This window comes from Scardinius erythrophthalmus (assembly GCF_964197995.2).
Source record: "Scardinius erythrophthalmus genome assembly, chromosome: 11".
NCBI lineage: Eukaryota > Metazoa > Chordata > Actinopteri > Cypriniformes > Leuciscidae > Scardinius > Scardinius erythrophthalmus.
The window spans coordinates 14530571-14546091 of record NC_138231.1 but is presented as its reverse complement, the minus strand read 5'-3'; the positions used below and the strand labels follow the sequence as shown (position 1 = coordinate 14546091).

The following is a 15521-nucleotide window of genomic DNA, read 5'->3' as shown; positions in this document are numbered from 1 at the left end:
TAATAAACTAGTGTTTTCTGTGTCCGTGTTGGTTGCAAAGATGAAATTGATGATGCTGACTCGCGGTCTCCGCAGGATAGTGCCGCGCCTCTATCATACGGATAAGGATACGTAAGCAGAGAGTATTAATTTTCATTTTGAATTGGTTAATTTAAAAGTAGACATTTCAAGCTTTCAGTGGATCTATTTCTCATGTCTGTAAGGCCTCTGAGTTCTACTGGTTACTCTGAGTACTGGTTTATTTTTGTGAAGCACTACAGTTCACGGAGACTGAGACGGCAGAAATCGCTTCCTGATTGTTTTCTTTATTTTACAAAAGCAAAACGTTTTGATGTTATTGTGAGTTTACACAAAAGTAGACAGTTTCAAATTAGTGCTGCACGATTAATCGTATCGCAATCGTGATGTCAAGCCTACGCGATTATATGACGCAAAATGCTGCGATTTTATATTAAATAAACAAATTAGCGCTGTTAACACACTTATTAATGCAAATGCTTTTAAACCATTCATGCGCGATAAGACATAAAAGAACGAGCTGCCTGTGAATGTCCTCCTGACAGACACACACACACCAGGCTTGTGCACAATTCAGAATTGAATTGAGAATGACTCCTTAATTCCAATTAAATTCTTGAATTTGAATTGAATTTGAATTGATGTCAAAAACAGGATCTAGAATTACAATTTGAATTTGAATTAAAGGAAGCAGAATTGCAATTCAATAAAAATTCAAAGAAATTCATATACATATTTTAAGTGAAGTGTTTAACAATGAAGCTTTACAGTCTATGATTGCATTATAATACGCGGGGCGGCAGTGGCTCAGTGGTTCATGTAGGTTGTCTACAAATGAAAGGTTGGTGGTTCAATCCCCGGTACCACTTGACCAAGTGTCGAGGTTTTCCATGAGCAAGACACCTAACTCCAGCTGCTCCCGACAAGCTGGTTGGCCCCTTACATGGCTGACACCGCCGTTGGTGTATGAATAGGTGAATGTGAGGCTATGTAAAGTGCTTTGGTGGCCATCGGTCTGTGAAAGCGCTATATAAATGCAGTCCATTTACCATTTAGTCACAGAACAAATAATTTATTGAGTAATTAAGTTTGATTTATTGTAATTGTAATTTTGTGGAACATGATGGAACATTTCAGAATGCTTTACTTTAACCAAGTATTTAAAATGGTTGCTAAACAATTTGAGGTGGACATTTGTTTGAAAGCACAATTTGATGGGCAACACTGGACTTTTTAAGTTTCAGAAGTCCTTTAGAACTTTACTCTGCACCTGTTGAGAGAATCTTTAGTATTGCAGGAAAGATATTCAGACCAGAATGGTGCAGACTCAATGAAAAAACATTTGAGGAGCTATTGAGAATTAGATGCAACAGTGTTGCTCAGTAATTTTTTGCATTGGAATAAATGATAACTGCATTTACAACAACTTTGTGTTTGTGTGATTACTTTGAAATGAAAATTACATTGGAACAAAACTAATTAACACTGAGGGGGTATTTATTTCAAGAATTTGATCAATATCTATTTTAGAACAAAATGTATGCAGGGTTGAGGAGTAAACAGTTACGTGAAATTGAATTTCTGTTATTAAATTACAAAATTAAAGTAATTGTATTTAGTTGTATTACTGAGGTAAAATGTTAAATTCAACTAGTTACTAATTAACTTAAAACGAAATTGCTTTGCATTGATAAAGTTATCCAAATAAAGTAATCCAAACCACATTTATAATGGGTAACTAATAACAGTAAGCAATAACATTTCCAACCTTCCTAACACTGAATGCATGCGAGACTCAACCCATTCTTTCTGTTGTGTGACTGTGTGGAATTTCTTTGAATTGCCATGAATTTAATTCCACTTTCTGTCATTCCAATTCCAATTCAATTCAATGTCCTGTGGGGCGGAGTAAATTCAATTCAAATTCCAATTCACGAATTGAATGTAGGCCAATTCTGAAATTCTGAATTTTGCACAAGCCTGACACACACACATACACACACACAGATAGACGCGCGCCAGTATCAAGTTCTCTTTAGCGGTAGAACGAACAACACACATGTATGCCAAAATGAACGCGCTGCCTGTGAATGTCCTGACTGTGACAGACAGAAAGACTCGCGCTAATATCGTGCGTGCGCACAAAACAGCATGACAAAATACAGTTCTCTTTCGAGCTTGAACGAACAATAACACACACACAATTATGCCAAAACGTCTTTTTGTCGAGTGTCTTCATAACATAAGAGTAGTCTTATGATGAACATGAAGAGTTGTGATGACTCGTGAAAGAATGAGGCGCGTATGAGATCCGCGTCTCTGACAGCGGCTGGTCTTAAAGGGACAGTACACAGTAGCCACTAATCTGTCTCTAAAGTTATTCTTTTTTATTTATTTATTTATTTTTCTATTTTTTTTATTTTTTATTATTATTTTTCTTTACCCCTGACATGTACTCTTGTATGTAAATTATGTTTTGTTCTTGTTAAAATGCAAAAAAAAAAAAAAAAAAAAAATTCTGTCGCTAAAGTTAATCAAAGAACAAAGGGAACAGAGAAAAACACTCACTGCTCTTGACTAAAGAACTTTTTTCTTTAGGCTGATTATCACTAATCTGTGTGTGCATTTATTTTCCTTGAGAACCAAGCAAGTCGACTCATGAAACCATTTGTTTATTATATCGCATATCGCAATCGCAATATTGACCTCAATTATCGCAATATGACATTTTCCCCAAATCGTGCAGCCCTATTTCAAATTATGTATTACTCTTATCTATATGACCAAAAATGACGGAGTATTTTAAGTTATTTCCGCTGTTATCAGGAGAAAATGCAAGTGATCGCGCCGGCTCCTCAATGTTTTGCAGTAAGAGCGCTAATTCTTCAGCTTCCACACTTCGCACAAACACTTGGATATGTGCCTAATAATAGTGCACATTTATCTAGTGCACATATCTAGGCTAACGTTAGAGCAAGCTGCCATGTAAAGTTGCTACTACTACTACATTTCAAATGATAAACCATATTTTAGGTCGATGGATGATACTGTAATTACCACAAAGAACCACCGTTAACGATCTGTCCCTCATGGACTGCGTGAATTCAAGTTTTTTTTTTTGCGACTAACCAACTGATACAATTTTGGTCGACTAAGTCTCGTCTAGTCAACTAACGTTTAGTCAACTATTAGAGGGCAGCCCTAGGCATAAGTATTGCTCTAAACTGAAAACACACCTCAAGGTGATGATACACAGGGCAACTTTTTGGGCAATGTTGCAGGGCAATGTTGCCGTCAACGGGCAACCAGATGAGACACAGGGCCTACGACTGATCTAAATTATCCAGATAGAAATGTATTGCCCATTTTCAATGGGAAAGTGCCCAAGCAACAATCGCTCGGCAAGATTGCCCAGCAACATTGCTCAAAAAGTTGCCCTGTGTATCATCTCCTTCAAACTAGTCGGAGGTTGTCAACTGGTCCATCTGTTTTTACACTGGTCAGGTTGTTCTAGTTCGATAGTTTTAGAAGGGTTTTGGCCACTTGTCAACTGGTCAAGCATAGAGATCCTGTCAAGTTTTGTGGACAGAACCCAAACGCAGAATAGCCAGGAAGTTTTCAAAAAGGTCTTTATTAACAAGCACACTTGTGTTGCATTATTAAATGCACTGACACATAGCATAGAGCAAGTTTCAGGCCTAAGTGTTTTCGCTCTCTCGTTAGTGCTGTTTGTTCACTCTCTTATGAATCAATAATGCATGCACAGAAAAAAAGATGGATGCATATATTTGCTGGCTGGTTAATAAAGACCTGTAATAATTTCCCTTTCTCAAACAGATTGTACACATACACTTTTCTGCATTATATCAGTGGCTAACACAACATCACAGGGAATACATAAAATGGTTTGAGAGTTCCTTGATGTTCTGTTTTCTCTTTATCTATAGTTTGTGCCAAAAAAGCAAGATATCAGTTTGAAATAGTAAGTTCTAAGTCAATATTACATTGATCAACACTGCACAAGCATAAGTTAAAGGCCTAAGTGTTTTCGCTCTCTCGTTAGTGCTGTTTGTTCACTCTCTAATGAATCAATAATGCATGCACAGAAAAAAAGATGGATGCATATATTTGCTGGCTGGTTAATAAAGACCTGTAATAATTTCCCTTTCTCAAACAGATTGTACACATACACTTTTCTGCATTATATAAGTGGCTAACACAACATCACAGGGAATACATAAACTGTTTTGAGAGTTCCTTGATGTTCTGTTTTCTCTTTATCTATAGTTTGTGCCAAAAAAGCAAGATATCAGTTTGAAATAGTAAGTTCTAAGTCAATATTACATTGATCAACACTGCACAAGCATAAGTTAACTACACTAACTAATAGAAATGATTAATCAAAACAAAGGCCAATTTAGAATGAGCATTTTCATTTACCGTTTCAGCTTTCATCAGAGTGGATCCAGAATTTCAGTTCAAGAATTTTGGTGCATTACAGGAATTAATGAAATGCTGTTGAGCTCAGCTACGTCAAGTGTTTATATTGTACAGACCCAAACAAAAGACATCTGTATGTCTCTGGTCTCTGGAGGTTCTTTGTGCATAATTCATGTTGTGAATTGTCTTGCTGTGATCATTCATACATGTGCGTATCTGTTGTTCACTGGCAGCAGTGCAGCTTTGTGCCTTCAGCACTGAATATCCCGCCATGCCACTATCAGTCAGTAAATAACATTCATTTGAATGTGAGATTCTTTTTTCTCTCTCCTCTGAGCTGCCCTCTCTCTGACACATAAATAGTCTGTGTGTGTGAGTGAATGCTTGCATCCAGCTAAATGCATGACACCCTCAGGACTGCATCTTCACGAGAACCCCACATGATGATAGAGACGGGGAGAACGGGGAGACGAGGAGAACAAATCGAGGATAGAAAAAGAGAGTAGTGCATGCTGGGAGTTCACTATACCTAGAGCGAAGACGACTGAATAAATGGTAGACAGCCTGACACATAGTGTAATTGTGATTTCAAATGTTGAATTTATTTATCACTATCAATCCGTCTGTCCTGTTCAGACAGATTGATTTAAGAAGGATCTGTTGCTGGGTTTTAAATGGTTTCTAATATTTATTTACCATGCCCTATAAATTAAATATAATTCAGGTCAGGTTTGGAGTCATGTATTTGAGTCTAGTTTCTGTTTTTCGAGTACCAGTTTATTTTTATTTGCGTTACTTGTAGGTTTCATTTTAGTCCGATGCACATACTCACAAACCGTCTTTGTGTGACAGGCAGAAAATGAAAGGTTTTCCCTTCTGTGAGGCGTACAGAGCGAGCCGCTTCATTTAGTTTAGGCCTATATCCAAGCTGTTCTAAAAATACAACTGAACCCTCAATTAAAGATTTCCCTCTGCCTGCTCCACACATACGATGTCTGGCTGAAGATCTCTGAACCATAAGGTTGTTTTGGTTTCTTTTTTTTTGTGACTAAACGAATATTAAGGCAGCACACCATCATATTTTTGTTGACTTTTTTTTTTAAAAGAATGTGAAATGTCAACACGTGGGACATGCTGTCAGGTCATAATGTCATTGCTGGGTCTGAATCCAGACAGGTTCTTGGCTACAAACATAACTTTTTTTCTTTCTCTTTCTTGGTTATTAATGGAATAGTTCACCCAAAAATGAATAAGGAGAAAAAAAAAAATGTTTTACTCAAAGTTGTCATGATATTTTATTTTATTTTTTAAACAGTGTAATTTTTGAATAATTTTCATGCAGATCTTGCTACAAAATAGCTTGTTAATTTGTTTGTCTGTGTTTTCTTTTCTTTTTTTTGCTTAAAAAAGGTCTGTCCTTTTAGATTTTTTTAATTTATTTTTATTTTATTTTATATATTAATCACAACAAGGATAAAATAATAAACATGTTTTGGCTAGCAGCCTTCAGTGTACCAACTCACTGCTTTTCAGAGATTTTTTTTTATACATAATGAGTATTATCAGGTTTTCATAATCGAACAATCAATCCACAGAAGAGATTAAGAAATCATTATGAAAAATATCATGCATTTAAATGCATTTACAAGGCAACACTGCTGCTGCAGCGAGAGTTTGAGAAGACTTCTGAAAAAAATGTCTATCAATATTTAATATTAATTGTCAATTAATATAATAATTATATGAATATATTATATGAATTATTCATAATTATAATTCATAATATGCAGCAAAACATGGAAATTTTGTCTCTAAATTTTGTCCACTAAAAAAACTAGGTTTGCGATAAAAGAATAAAACCTGCTCTGGGTAAGCAGGTTAGCTGTGTAGCATAAGTTAACATTGCCATGAGCACCACTAAAAACCAGTCCACCTTGAGCATGAAAAACCAGAGTTTTCTCAAACTATTCCCAGGAGCTGAAACTTTTCCCAGGAGCTGAAACTGGCTTCATGCAACAGACCTCATAGCTACATGCCATATTGTGCCTATTAACACACACACACACACACACACACACACACACACACACACACACACACACACACACACACACACACACACACACACACACACACACACACACACACACACACTCTCACTCTCACTCTCACTCTCACTCTCACTCACTCTTACAAAAATGATGAAAAATCCAAATCCACAATAACAATTAAGCCCTATAGGAACCTCCAAATGCCTCTCTTTGCAAGAGTTTTTTTTTGTCAATGTCTCCACCACAGTGCGTTCATAACCTCCTCAAAAAAGTATTGTTCAATCTTATGATGATAGTCAATAAAAAGTGTCAAAACAATAGAAGTAACATCATGTCTACAAATGCTCAGATGTTTTCCTAAAATTCATTAATGGACATGGACATTGGGATGAATAAATCACATTCTTGGTGGAACATGTTATACAGGCTTTGATGTGAATGGAACTTGGAATTTGTGCATTGTAATACATAGGAACATGATTGTGACATGGAAAACACCCTTGTATATTTCTTCTGTCATCATGCACGACATCTCATCTCCGCAACATATTCGCCAAATTTTGAGATCTCTTGTAAGTGAACATAGAGCTAAACAGACATAGACAAATACCTTGAACATAGAAGAGCTACGGTACACTGTTGTGGCAAAAAATATTCATTAAACAACCATCACTGCATAAGAGACATTTCTGAGTCAAATTGTCTTTTAAAAGTATTTATTCTTGCAAGAAGGCCCAGTTGCCACACAGAAGTCACCAGTACAGTCTGTGAAACAAGTGCGCCGACGAGAGGGAGGGCAGAGGAGCCTTTATACTGCTTTCAAGGTCTCCTGCTTACAGGCCCTTATCTAAACAAGGGAAGGTTTCTCTGCTAGTCATCTAATCCTGCTGAGTTTATTCTTACAAACTCACAAGTTCTAAATTGGACGGCCTCTGACCCTAGGGGTCAGAGCCCATTTTCAATCTGCCTCCTCCTGATGTCTCACCTGTTTCCCAGTGTTTAAAAACACACACACATTAGTCATATGTTGGCAGACTACGTACAGTCCAGCAAAGATCATTTCAATGTCTTAATAATGAAAATAATGAAAATCAACACTGTAAATTCAAAATTTTCCATTACATACATCAAAAGTCTTTTCTACCTGTTTGTTTCACAGAAGATAATAATGTTTGGAGTGTAGCGTCTGGACCAATCGGACACACACAAATTATTCATTTATTTAATGAATAATCCAGCAAACTCACTGTGAAACTTTCATCAAAAACTAACATCCCAAATGAAGCTAACACACTGGCAAGACAGTGTCTTGTTACAGGAAACACAGAGAGTTTTACGATCTAAAGGAATGTGGCCGCATGTGCAAGAGAGAGACAATGGGAAGAGAGAAACAATCTTCCATGCAGACTTCGCTGCATTAATCAGAGACGAACTGACTAACATGAAATGAACATGCATTCCAGAACATTTTGGGAATGATTTACTGTCGTGTGTTGTGTCTTTTAATACTATTATCTGCTGATACTATGTATTTTATTATACCACCAATGGTCAATGTAACCTTACCTGTATCATGTCTCCTATCTAATTAATCCTCATTTAATGACTCACACTTTGGTGTACATCACCTTCTCTTAGAATGCAGTGTGGATTTGTTATATCTATCTGAGTATTAATGAACAGAAAAGAGTACTTGAGACAGCGTCATAAATCTTTCACACAAAGGAAACTCCTGCCAGAAATTCCCCCTTTCTGATTGGTTTAAGACCACCTGCAAGGTGTGCCTTTTGTTAAGCTTTAAAAGGCCGTTCTGGTAGCCCTGCCATCGCTTCTCAGCGCTTCTCATTCCGACTAAAACACTGCTTCTGCCGTTACACTGGGGCCCAGGGCCCAACAGGCCTGAGCAACGCCTGCCATGCTTTCATGCTCCCAAAAGGAAGACTGCAAAACTGCAAACCTACTATCACTGAACGGGCAACCATCAACTCTTGGCCTTCTCGGCACTTCAGGATGCCGCACCGTCGTCCAGCATGCCCTCAACAGGCCAGGCGACTCACAACAGCCATTTGATCGAAGCCACCATGCAAGCTCTGACCCACAACGGCGTCGGAACCACACGATGGCAACTTGCACCAGTGACTTTTGACACTCAGGGACACATCAACGCACTCCAATTTCAACCACTTCAAGAATTGTATCCACTGCAACTGACCATGCAAGTATCAATTTAATGAGGTGCTCTGAAATAAGCTGATGGATCTTTTCAATGTTAAATAGTTCTTTTCCATAGTTTTATTTCCTGCTTCCAGTTCCACATCACTCACCCCTTTACCTATGCATGTATGTATGTATGTATGTATGTATGTTTGTTTAGTGTTAGTTATGTTTGTGAGTTAGTTAATAAAACTTGTGCACAATATGGATGTGGTTTCTAAGTGTCTCTGCTTGCATACAAAGTCCCTTTTACGATCTTGATCTTGTTACATGCTCTAAGCACTGTACATGCTAAGGAATAATTATTTTTCAGTGACCATGAAAGATACACTTTCTTAGAATAAATGAATAATCAAAGAGTTCGTTGGAACTGATTGATTGTAATATTAATTGGCTTACCTCGAAGTTAATCTAATTAACTGACCCAAATATTAATAATTAATCATAATTAGTAATTATTATTAATATTTCCCCTTTGAGCTAATATCATTACAGTAGCAACATGACATAATTGTTGTAATATTTGCCAAATTTCATTTATGGGTGTATTAACCCTTAAATTACATCTTGATAGCCCAGCATTACAGAGCAAATCAGGCATCATTGCTTTCCATTATAGTTATCTTTGACTTTTCATTTAACAAAGATCCATTTACTACTGTCACAGTCTCTTACATTTTGTTGAATACCAAGATGGGTACTTTGCCTATATTCAAACCTAATTAAGAAAATGGGTTTGTTCTAAAAAAAGCTGTCCTTGGAGGTTGATTTTATTTCTGTCAACTGTGCTTTGCTTTTGCGTGTGTTTTGTGGTGAGTTATAGCCTGCAGTGTTATGGCTCTCTTAAGTCTTCTGTGAATTACATTAGTTTGGCCTTTGTTTCAGTCTCAGCATCTGACATCACACTCACAGATCATATCTTTTCAAGCATATTGAAAAAAAGCAAGTGTTTACTCAGAGCAACAAACCTTAATCTGATTGGCAGGCAAAGTGCACGTTTTCATCAGTATGCTGGGAAACAAAGTTACCCGACTGATACAATGAGCGCTTCTGGGGATGTTTGTGGATTCTCTAGATATGAAAATGTGATTTCAGTAGGAATGATCTTGATCTGACACACAATTGCCACAGTAAACCCGGCACCTACCTAGGCTCTATAAAATGTTCTTGACGACACCACGTCTGGATATTCTCCTCATTTGAAATTCACGTGTCTAGTATCTGTAAAATCGCATTTTTCCATCTTAAAAATATATCTAAATTACACCATATGCTCTCATTGACAAATGCGGAACAATTAGTTCATGCGTTCATGACATCAAGGCTAGATTATTGTAATGCTCTACTGGGTGGTTGCCCTGCATGCTTAATAAACAAACTACAACTAGTTCAAAACGCAGCAGCTAGAGTTCTTACCAGAACCAGGAAGTATGACCATATTAGCCCGGTTCTGTCTACACTGCACTGACTCCCTATTAAACATCGCATAAATTTTAAAATATTGCTGATTGATTGCTTACAAAGCACTAAATGGTTTAGTTCCGCAGTACTTGAGCGAACTCTTAACGCATTATAGTCCTTCACGTCTATTGCGATCTCAAAATTCCGGCCAGTTGATAATACCTAGAATATCAAAATCGACCGCTGGCGGTAGATCCTTCTCCTATTTAGCACCAAACCTTTGGAACAGTCTTCCTACTAGGGATGCACCGATGTGAAAATTGTGGCCGATACCGATAACCGATATTAATATTGCTGTTATGGCCGATACCGATATTTACCGATGTCGATATCTCTGTATAGAAAACTAATTTTAATGATTATCAAATAAAGAGCTATTTTTTTTTTTTTTTTTACTTTAGAAATGACTGATATTGGGCACCTTTACCTGTATGCAAAATATGTCACACATACGACACACATGCATTATATTGCATTGCATATAATGTGTGCTGGTCAACTTGTCTAAAATTAAGAAACCCTTAGAAAACAGAAAAAAAAAAAAAACAGGAACATTGTGTACAATTAAGATAGGCTACTTAATTTATTATTCCAATATCCAAATATGATACTAAATACCACAGGGAAAAGGGCTTCTATTTGTGGCGTGCTGTCTTTGCCTTTGAACATTGCACATTTTAAACAGGACACGCATTAGCTGAATAAATGTTAGCCAATACAAACATATTTATAGAAAACAGTTGACAATGAATAGACAGGAGTCCAATAATAGCATAACGAATCACTTATTCTAAAAATAATAACAAGTAGGCTATAAGACGAATCCGACATATGGGCTGTGTTAACAGTAAAACGTCCGTCATTTAACGAATTTTAAAAACACGGATGGATAATACAAAATGCTTTCTGACATTTTGATAGAAAAAAAAACCAAGCAAGAACAAAATTTAAACTTAGCCCGTCAATTTTTCATTTTACAATTATCTTCTCTCTCTGTGTGCGCGCGTCCGTGTTTGTGAGGGAGAGCTCGCGCAGCACTGATACAACGGTAGCCTACTTTTTAATCCATAAGTAACGAACGCGCTAGTTTTCATACAAAATAAATATGTAACATAATTAGGTAGGCTACTTTAGTTATTATTAACACAATAACGTAACACATGAAGGCTACGTTTCTCAACACTGAGAATGAATAAATAAACGCCTGTTTCTCCACTCGCGCTTATCAGTAATCCACAAATCACACCTGCTGTCACTTTTGAGAAAAATCTAATTCGAACGGGTATCAAATATCATGCAATATATTCAAATATCTACGAGTCAAAAAACGATCAATCAAAAATGTGTCATGAAGAGGGAAAAAACATAAGTCGCACTGGACTGCGTTAACAATGTTAGCAGACAATGTTGAGAGACCTCAAACAGAAAGCACAAAGCCTGTCTTTAAATTTAATTTCGTTTTGTATTAATTGTATCTTAATTTTGATCAATGTTTCATCAAAAATAAATAAGAAGTAAATATTAGAAAATATTTAATCAGGACATGGAGGCACGGCGGGTGAACTGAAGCGCGTCTCAAATGAACCGAAACCTACCTGCCTCACAGACCTAAGACATATAGAAAGCTTAAAACATCTATTTTTAAACAGAACAATTCAAAACGAAAGAAAACAGACTGTTCTCTGCTTATGTCATAGTATGAAATGTGTATTTCTCTCAGGCGCGTTCACTACAGCTAAGATCGCGAGTCAGCATCGTCAACTTCATTTTCAACTTCACACGTCAAATATCGGCCTGTTCACATCGGCCTGTGCACGATATATCGGCGGCCGATATATCGTGCACCCCTACTTCCTACCATTGTCCGGGAAGCAGACACACTCTGTCTGTTCAAAGCCAGATTAAAGACACATCTCTTTGACCTAGCATTCACATAATACATTATAGACTTCTATAATTCAATGTTAGGCTGCATAGATTAGATCAGCCGGAACCGGGAACACTTCCCATAAATCCTGATGTACTCGTTACATCATAAGAAGAATGGCATCTATGCTAATTTTAGTGTGTTTGTTTATCCCGAGGTTTTCCCGCAGCCTGCCGGATCCAGGCGTATCCAGATCTGACAAAGGACCTTCGCCTGGACCCGATGACAATGCAGTGCTGAAGTGCCATCTAGTCTCTCCCTATGGAGGATCCCTTTACCACTCCAGATAAAGCGTTGTCGGGAAAATTCGTTTCGCGTACCTACCCCGAAGTGACAAAATAAAATTCTGTATCAAAATTTATAAGGAAAGACCAGTACTTTGTTTAGGCTTGGTTTGTAGGGAATTCCAAACCTGCGCACATATATTCAAACGCACATAACTATAGAACCAATTCTTAATGCGCATGTGAACGCCATCAGCGTTTATCACAGGTTCGCGTTTAAAGTCTGTGTAGAGAGAATGGTGTCGTCTTAGCGGCCCCTAATTTAATAACAAATGATCGTTGCGACGGAAGCGAATCAATCAAAACTAACTTTAGCTGGAAAAGAACCGCTATAAAGCCAAAACAATCTCTGTTACCTTAAATTATACGCTTATCTCTGTAAAGCTGCTTTGAAACAATCTACATTGTTAAAAGCGCTATATAAATGAAGATGACTTGACTTGACTCGTTATTATGCTCTTCTCCATTGTCTCCATTCTCCAATCTTTTAACACTAGTGCAAACTTGTGTAAATTATGTACGTTTTGTCTTCTGCAGCTTTAAATGCTCAAGCACTTTAAAGCAGGATGGATTCTGATTGGCTCTGATCAACTGGAAAAATGGTTCTGAAAGTGATTCCAGTGATATTGTGTCTGTGTCATTATCATTATAGTTGTAGTGAGGAGTCTGCTATTCTTCAGAACAATTTTTAGAACTTTATCACTATTGCTATAGTTATTGTCCTGGATGTGAACAGGCCTTAAAGTCCCCCTGCAGTGAGTAATTGTATCCCTTAAAACTAATCTTTGATCACCAAAATTACATATTTTAACGTTTTTTCCTTGAAAAAATGTATTCGTCATGCTTTAAAATAGCTTGAATTTAACTCTACACCCTTGCTTCATTTAGTATACGCGGTTCTATGAATATGTAAATTATCCCCGCCTCCACTCACTCACAGCAGCTCAGAGATCCACTCGTTGACGATCACACGTTGACCTGATTGGTTACAAAGTAGTTTGTGGCGTCAGAAACACCAGCAATTTCAAACCGTATTTTTGAGACTCTTTTTTTCACTGCAGTTTTAAGGAGAAAATACTCAGCAATGTTGTTGACTTGATTTGTACATGGTTTGTCTTAAAACATATTAAATACACCACATAGACATATAAACAATATTAAAAGCTGGATTTTCACCACTGGTGGACTTTAAATGTCATTATGTAAAATTATGGCTGGCTATGGCTGGCTATTACATGAAAATATAAGGAAAGGGCTTAATTTATAAATGTTCAAAAAAATTTTTTTAAATCTTTAAAAAAGAAAAAAAGAAAAGGGAAATAAAAAAATGAACAAGTAGATCTTCTGAAGGTGGGTTCCATTGGCTCAAAAATCAGAACCAATTGATTTCTGCTTTAGTGTTCAAATGGCAAGAGGTTTGTACAATTTCAAGATTCTTGCTAGCATGAGCATTGCTTCTTTAGCTTTTGTGATGTTTGGGACATTGTGACTGTCAGGACAAACCATTTGGTGAACTGGAGCATGATAAGGACGGTTCCCACGGGTGCACCATTGGATTGACGATAAGTTTGTTTGAAAATTGTAAAAAATTGATAGCGTGCAGACCTATAGATAGTCAGAAGTCTAGATATGTTTGACTAGAGCTACATTTGTTTGTGACATGTTCGACTCTGTCTGGGTGGGTGAGGACCATCACTATGATGTAATCTGTCCTAAAATAGCAGCTAATACTGTTGAGTGCGGGGATATAGAAAGGTTGATTGTGATTAAACTGTCCCAGAGTAATTGACATATTTTTTTTGTTATTTTTTGGCAGTTCTTCTTCACAACAGGTCCATAATCCAGATCAGAGCGCACCATAAAGCTGTTTATCACATCATAAATGTAATATTAATCTGTCTTTTTCTCTTTCTGTTTCTGTCAGGATTCTCTTTTGAACACAAAGCGATGCGGAGGAAATAAGGATCGTGCTGTGCTCTAAATACAGGTGAGTGTGAAACACTGTGATAAGCTGTAGGCTGGCAAACATCAATCTACACCCACTGAACTCACTGAAGATTTACACTATTTCAAAACCCAACATTCACAACTAGAGATACAGAAGAACGCTAATCAGTTTGACCAAATATTTGACTTTTATGCTTTTTTTGTGGGGCTCAAAAGAATAGGACCCAACAAAACTACACTCACCTAAAGGATTATTAGGAACACCTGTTCAATTTCTCATTAATGCAATTATCTAATCAACCAATCACATGGCAGTTGCTTCAATGCATTTAGGGGCGTGGTCCTGGTCAAGACAATCTCGTGAACTCCAAACTGAATGTCAGAATGGGAAAGAAAGGTGATTTAAGCAATTTTGAGCGTGGCATGGTTGTTGGTGCCAGACGGGCCGGTCTGAGTATTGATTGATTGATCGATTTCTGTTGAGACATTCAGATGGTAGAGTCAGAATTTGGCGTAAACAGAATGAGAACATGGATCCATCATGCCTTGTTACCACTGTGCAGGCTGGTGGTGGTGGTGTAATGGTGTGGGGGATGTTTTCTTGGCACTCTTTAGGCCCCTTAGTGCCAATTGGGCATCGTTTAAATGCCACAGCCTACCTGAGCATTGTTTCTGACCATGTCCATCCCTTTATGACCACCATGTACCCATCCTCTGATGGCTACTTCCAGCAGGATAATGCACCATGTCACAAAGCTCGAATCATTTCAAATTGGTTTCTTGAACATGGCAATGAGTTCACTGTACTAAAATGGCCCCCACAGTCACCAGATCTCACCCCAATAGAGCATCTTTGGGATGTGGTGGAATGGGAGCTTCGTGCCCTGGATGTGCATCCCACAAATCTCCATCAACTGCAAGATGCTGAATGCTTTCAGCACCTTGTTGAATCAATGCCACGTAGAATTAAGGCAGTTCTGAAGGCGAAAGGGGGTCAAACACAGTATTAGTATGGTGTTCCTAATAATCCTTTAGGTGAGTGTATACTACTGTGTGTTTAAAAGGAAATACACAAAAAAAGTAATTTACTTAATGTGTTGCTTACTCACCTTTTTACTTGACAGCCATTTATATTCACGTGAGAAATGTATAGGGTCCTACACTGTTAACAGCTGTAAC

At 37.4% G+C, this 15521-nt stretch overlaps 1 protein-coding gene across 3 annotated transcripts in view; it reads left to right on the top strand.

Moving 5' to 3' along the window:
* fynb (FYN proto-oncogene, Src family tyrosine kinase b) overlaps positions 1 to 15521 on the top strand; it is a 248552-nt gene that overhangs the window by 64573 nt on the left and 168458 nt on the right. For all 3 annotated transcript variants that reach the window (XM_081378766.1, XM_081378768.1, XM_081378767.1), the window contains exon 2: positions 14320 to 14382. The gene's annotated coding sequence lies outside the window, so the exon portion shown is untranslated. The remainder of the gene's footprint in view (positions 1 to 14319; positions 14383 to 15521) is intronic.